Here is a 6,255-nt window from a genome sequence, read left to right as displayed (position 1 = left end):
AAAAAAATAAAGATCTGAAACAGGATCAAAGGAAAAAGGGCACTAGATGATACTCAAGAAGGAAAAAAAAGTCATGGTTGCTATTTGAGGAGTTTGATGTTTTGTAGGCAATAGAGAACCATGGAAAATTTTCAAACAAAGGAATAAATGATCTCATTTGTGACTTATATTTCTGGAAACAACTGAGAGGATGTAGTTAGAGACAACTACACCGAAGAACAATTTGGGAATTCCTACAACCATCTCAGCAGAAATGGTAAGGGTTTAACTGAGGATGAAGATAAGGGGACACATGGAGAGCCATGAAGACAGTAGAATCCTTAGGAGAGATGTGACACAGTGTCCAGTTTCCTTGCAATGTGGGAAACTCAGAGAAGTCTATGAGATAAAATGTGCTACCTATCAGTACAGGCTGTGGAGGTGACTAAGCCCACAAAGACTGACTAAACCAGGGAAACAAAACAAGTAGTCCTGTCCTCCAGACCAAATGAGAGGCAAAGTGTGGCGGGTTTTTTGCAGCTCCTGTTGTGACTCATCAGGTTAAGGACCTGACTAGTATATGTGAGAATGGGGGCTTGATCCACCATTGGTGCAATTATTTGGCTGCTCCCATGGCAGGTGGAAGTTCCCTGATCAGGGATCAAACCTGCACCACAGCAGTAACCAGAGCCACAGCAGTGACAGCACTGGATCCTTAATCCACTGGAGCACCAGGGAACTCTAACAATGTGTGGTTTTTGTTTATTCATCCACATAATTTCTCAAGGCTCTGAAAGCTTGTTTCAACACAAACTAAGTAGGAAGCTTTCCAGCCAGGCACTAATTTAGGGACGATCTCTCTATATAGAGGTTTTAGTAATTCAGAGAGATGCCACGGCTGAGGATTTTTTTCCTCTGAGTTAACTTTTTCCTTTTCACCACTTCCACCGTCATAAATCTTCTTAGAAACCGTGGAACTGACATGGGCAGATTTGAACTGACATGGGTGAAATATGTATTGCGCTTAAAGGCTTCACCACTAGCTTCCTATGTGATGTTATGCATATTTGTTAAGCTTCTTCAAGAACATGATTTTTCCTCAATTAATTCTCTAGCCATAAGACATTGCCTACTCCTGACTCACTTGGGAAAAATATAATAAAATTGTCTCTTTCTTCCCAAACAAGGACTCTGCAGTAAGAGAACCAACAGGTCTCCAGGAACTGGGAGCAACCTTTGCTTATATCCTGTGTTACTTTGCTCTGCATCAGGAAATGCAAATTGCAAGCTCATCAGAAACTGCTTAATTGTATAGAAAGGGCACAGGGGGAAATCTGCAAATACCTGGACTGAATATTTCACTGTGGTAACCTTGCATTTCATGACATTTCTCCGTGGATGCAAGCCTGGACCTTTGCTGTCTTCCTTATGGACTGAACCATCACCATCTTTGTCATCTTCTTTGTGTTAAACCCCAACCCTTGAGTGCTTATGAAATGAACTTAAAGAGATATTTCGGAAAGGTAATAGAAGAACAATAGTCTAAAATTCCATTGTGATGGAGAGTGGAAATTGAGGGAGTGATAAAACTCACCATGGAAGGTGCTGGAAAATTCCTGCAAAGAGTCCCTTACACAAATTATTGCTGAATTTATGTATTATGAAACTGGCAGGCAGTGTAGTATAATGGAAAGATCCTAGGACTAAGAAATGGAAGACATCTGTGTTACCTTCTCTCTGACACTGATTTTCTGTATAACCTTGAAAATCAGCTTATGCTTTTTGAGTTCACTGCACACTATTGTTGAAGTGGAAAAGATAATGCCTTCCCACAAAACTCAGAAGGATATGTTAGGAAATTTTATTGAAATTAGATGTGCAGTTGCTTTTAAAACTATAATATGCTATTGACATCGATCCCTATCATGTTGTTCCTGAAAGGCATCTAAGGATTGATTTATTCCCATGATGTTTAATCCATAGGAACAAAGTAGAAAATGAATAAAATAGGAGTTGCTCTGATTCATGAAGATGTAGGGAACCTGCAACTGCTTCCACAAAAACTTCCTTAAGTTCTCTTTCTCAGTAACTTCTTGGGGTAGATTTTAACAGAAACCAAGGGCCCCCTCTGACTATAATAGGGAAACAAACCTATAACTTATGCTAATAGGGGAGCTGAAGCAGGTGGAACTGAGTGATTTCCCTGGGTAATACAGTAAGTTCCTGTAGAATAAAACATGTGATTTTTAAAAATTACATAGTTCAATTTATGCATGAGATAAATCTTTGCTTGATTTCATTGCCTTAGTAATATCATTATTTCCTTTAAAGCTGTACATAGAGGAAAAAATATTATCCAATGGCCTTGAGAAATCATACCACGGTGTCTGAATTTATTTTTTGCAGAATTACCCAGTCTCAAGAGTTTAGCTTGCTCTTATTTTTCATCTTATCTACAGTATATGTAACAACTGTGTTAGCAAATGTTGCCATCATGGTCACTGTGACCTGGGAGTCTCACCTGCACACACCCATGTACTTCCTGATCCACAACCTCTCCATCTTGGACATCTGCTTCTCCTCCCTCACTGCCCCCAAGGTCCTAGTAGACCTTCTTCCCAGGAGAAAGACCATCTCCTTCAATGGTTGCATCACACAGATGTTCTTCTTCCACCTCCTCGGTGGGGCAGATATTTTCTCTCTCTCTGTGATGACCTTTGATTGCTACGTGGCCATTTCCAAGCCCCTGCACTATGTGACCATCATGAAAAGGGGCCGGTGCACTACCCTCATTGTGGCCTCCTGGCTGGGGGGCTTTGCCCACTCCATTGTGAAGATCTCCCTGCTGCTACCACTCCCCTTCTGTGGACCCAACATTGTGGATGGCTTCTGCTACGATGTCCCCCAGGTCCTCAAACTTGCCTGCACCAACACCTTGGCCCTTGAGTTCTGACACCTTTGTTTTGGAGCTGCTGCTGATTTCCAGCAATGACCTGGTCACTACTCTATGGTTTGTCCTTCTTCTTGTGTCTTACACAGTCATCCTTGTGATGCTGAGGGCTCACATGGGTGAGGGCAGAAAGAAAGCCATCTCCACCTGCACAGCCCATATCACCGTGGTGACCCTACATTTGGTGCCCCTCATCTATGTCTATGCCTGGCCCTTCACTGCCCTCTCCATGGACAGAGCTGTCTCCATCACCTTCACTGTCATCATCCCTGTCCTGAACCCCATCATCTACACCCTGAGGAACCAGGAGATGAAGTCAGCCATGAGGAGACTGAATGGAAGACTCATGCTTTCTGCAATGGGATAGCGTCATTATAGATTGCAGATCAAGATGCAAGTATATAATTGAAATATTTTCTTAAACTATTAGGTGTCATACACTGGGGCTCAGCCATACCTAAACAATTAACTATACCAGGATGGCACAGATACAAAGGATCAATAACCTGGAACACAGGCTTTGAAAAGAAACACCAGAAGGAAGTTAGAGAGAAGAACATAGTCTTTGAAGAGTAAGTGACAGCACACAGGGCACAACTGTGAACCATGGTAGAAACTGTGTGTCCAGGTAATGAGGTAAAGGCTAGCACTGCAATGACCAGGCATGTAATAGACAACAGGGACATTCGTCTCCATGTAGCAGGCATCCAGCATCTTGGTCCCAGTTCAACAATAGTTACTCTATGACTATTTATCAAGTACATGCTATGTACTAAACACTGTCTGCAAACATTCTGCTTTAACATTTCTGTTTTGTCAGCAAATTTGGACCATCCTTTCTTAAATTTTATTGGAGTATAGTTGACTTACAATATTGTGTTAATTTCAGGTGTACATCACAGTGAATCAGTTATACATATATCCATTCTTTTCCAGATTCTTTTCCCGTATTGGTTATTACAGAATATTGAGATTTCCCTGTGCCATGGAGTAGGTCCTTGTTACTTATCTATTTTATATATAGGGTGTATATTTATTATTATTCTTTTAATAATTATTTCCCCAATACAATTTTTTTGTTTTCTACTGTACAGCATGGTGACCCAGTTACACATACATGTACACATTCTATTTCTGCACATTATCATGCTCCATCATAAGTAACTAGACATAGTTTCTAGTGCTACACAGCAGGATCTCATTGCTAATCCATTCCAAAGGCAAGAGTCTGCATCTATTAACCCCAAGCTCCCCAACCACCCCACTTCCTCCCCCTCTCCCTTGGCAACCACAAGTCTATTCTCCAAGTCCATGATTTTCTTTTCTGTGGAAATGTTCATTTGTGCTGTATATTAGATACCAGATATGAATGATATCATATGGTATTTGTCTTTCTCTTTCTGAATTATTTCACTCAGTATGAGTCTATAGTTCCATCCATATGCCGTGGGTGCAGCCCAAGAAATAGCAACAACAACAACAACAACAACAACAACAACAAAAATGAAACTAAAATTGAGAATGTGAAAATCAGGACCCAACGCAGCACATAGAGTGGAGACAACATCAAAACCAGGACAAAATTGGGATAACATACAGTTGATTAAATAATGGAAAAACTCAACGGTGACATACATATAGATGTACTAGAAAAATATGCTAAGTATTTGGAAATTTGAGTCACTGTTGGGCATTTACCCAAAAGCATTACAAAGAAAGAAAAATAGGAATACAAGCTAGAAATGGGGAGAGTGAGAAAGATCGAAAGAGAAAAAAGAGTAGGGTTTGATGGAGAAAGACAAAGGGAGGTGGAAAAACTTGAAAGTTAGAAATAAGTTCCACAACTTTCCTCAGTACTGGGATCAAGATTCCTTGACTGTAGAGGGTGTACAAAAAGCCTGGATTGCTCTGAGTTCTTATTCAGAAAGGCCTCACCTGTAGAAAACAATTCAGAGAAAGGTCTTGTATACTCAAGATGAATTGTTTCCAATGTTATCCAGAAATAACCAAGAATAAAAAGGAAACAAGAACCCCCCCAAAAGGAAACAAGTACAAAGACCCAGATAAATATCAATATTTGTTGTTGTGGAGCCAGGGGAAGAGACAACAACTCGATTGCTACATCTATTCTAAATTCCAAATTTTGTCAACTGAATTCATGGAAATAATTTAAGTTGGATAAAACGCTTAGCCAACCAAAAATGGTCTTATATTCTCAGAGGAATCATGTCAGGACTTCTGGTCAGGCAACTCTTTTAGATGACACAAGTACAATTTCCAGCACAGAGGGGACATATTATGGTTATGAAGAAACAGAGTTATTCTGAGGTGAGTCTCCTTCATTTAGCAAAATTATTGATGGCAAAAGGCCAAGGCAATCTCTGAACATGCCATCTTGAAAAGCATTTCTATGTCTATTGAGGCTGCACACACATGAAGGCTTCAAGGCATTTGGGTGATGTAACCCCCAGCCAAGAAGCAGATGTCAACATGCCACTGGATGTTCAAGACATGCTGGAGGAATACATGGTGGGAGAACCAACAGGAGGGAAGGGAGACTGCTGGCCATTTCTTTTCTCCCTAGAAGTAGGGATCTTATAATCCTGAGGAGGTCCCACCTCGATTTATGGAACTCAGCAGGGCTACTGGATCTTCCCATCCCCTGAAACTCAGGGCTCTCATCAGGAAAGAGGAGAGCCCACAGTAATATGTGTTAAACAGCTGGACAGCAGTGCAGGTCAATGGAAATAAAGGGCTTATCAATGCCAAGGACACCAGAGACAAGATTTTGCACAAATCCAGGGAACCCACAATCATTTAGCATTCCCTTTTATTAGTAGTCTTATTTAATAATATTTTAATAGTCTTCCCATTTAATGGTATTTTACAAAGTTTCAGCATCCTCCAAAATATCAAACCCCAGTAGAGAAAATAAAAAAACATTTAGATACACAGAATAGTAGACAAGATGCAGATAGATATGAAATTGATCAATAGATGGAAGAATCGCTACGTTAGCACCCAGCATTAAAAATGAAGAGGATAGAATTCTTGAAAGAAAATAAAAGGCAGAGATAGAAACAAAAATATTGGAAGACTAAATATGGAAAAGAAGACAGAGAGCTAATCCAATTGGTCTAAACCTTAGCTATATTCAACAAAAATATCTGAATTTTTAAAAACTTAGATCTATATCAAAGTCTGTTATTCCCTGTTATGCAGCTCTAATGAGAATGACATTATAATGTGGCAGAAGGGCCTAGTGTCCTGCAGTGACTTGGGGTCCTCTGCCTGGTCAATCCAGGTCATGTACACTCAGGATTCCC

At 40.3% G+C, this 6,255-nt stretch overlaps 1 pseudogene; it reads left to right on the top strand.

Annotated features, from left to right (window-relative positions):
- The first annotated feature begins 2,338 nt into the window (after window positions 1–2,338).
- Window positions 2,339–3,296, top strand: LOC110259042 (olfactory receptor 4D11-like; annotated as a pseudogene).
- The last annotated feature ends 2,959 nt before the right edge of the window (window positions 3,297–6,255 follow it).

The sequence above is a fragment of the Sus scrofa genome, chromosome 10, assembly GCF_054392235.1.
Source record: "Sus scrofa isolate SSC_HxYL_T2T_F1_AM1 chromosome 10, Sscrofa_HxYL_maternal_Yorkshire_Landrace_v2.0, whole genome shotgun sequence".
NCBI classification, from domain to species: domain Eukaryota; kingdom Metazoa; phylum Chordata; class Mammalia; order Artiodactyla; family Suidae; genus Sus; species Sus scrofa.
This window is presented reverse-complemented; position numbering and strand designations above follow the sequence as displayed.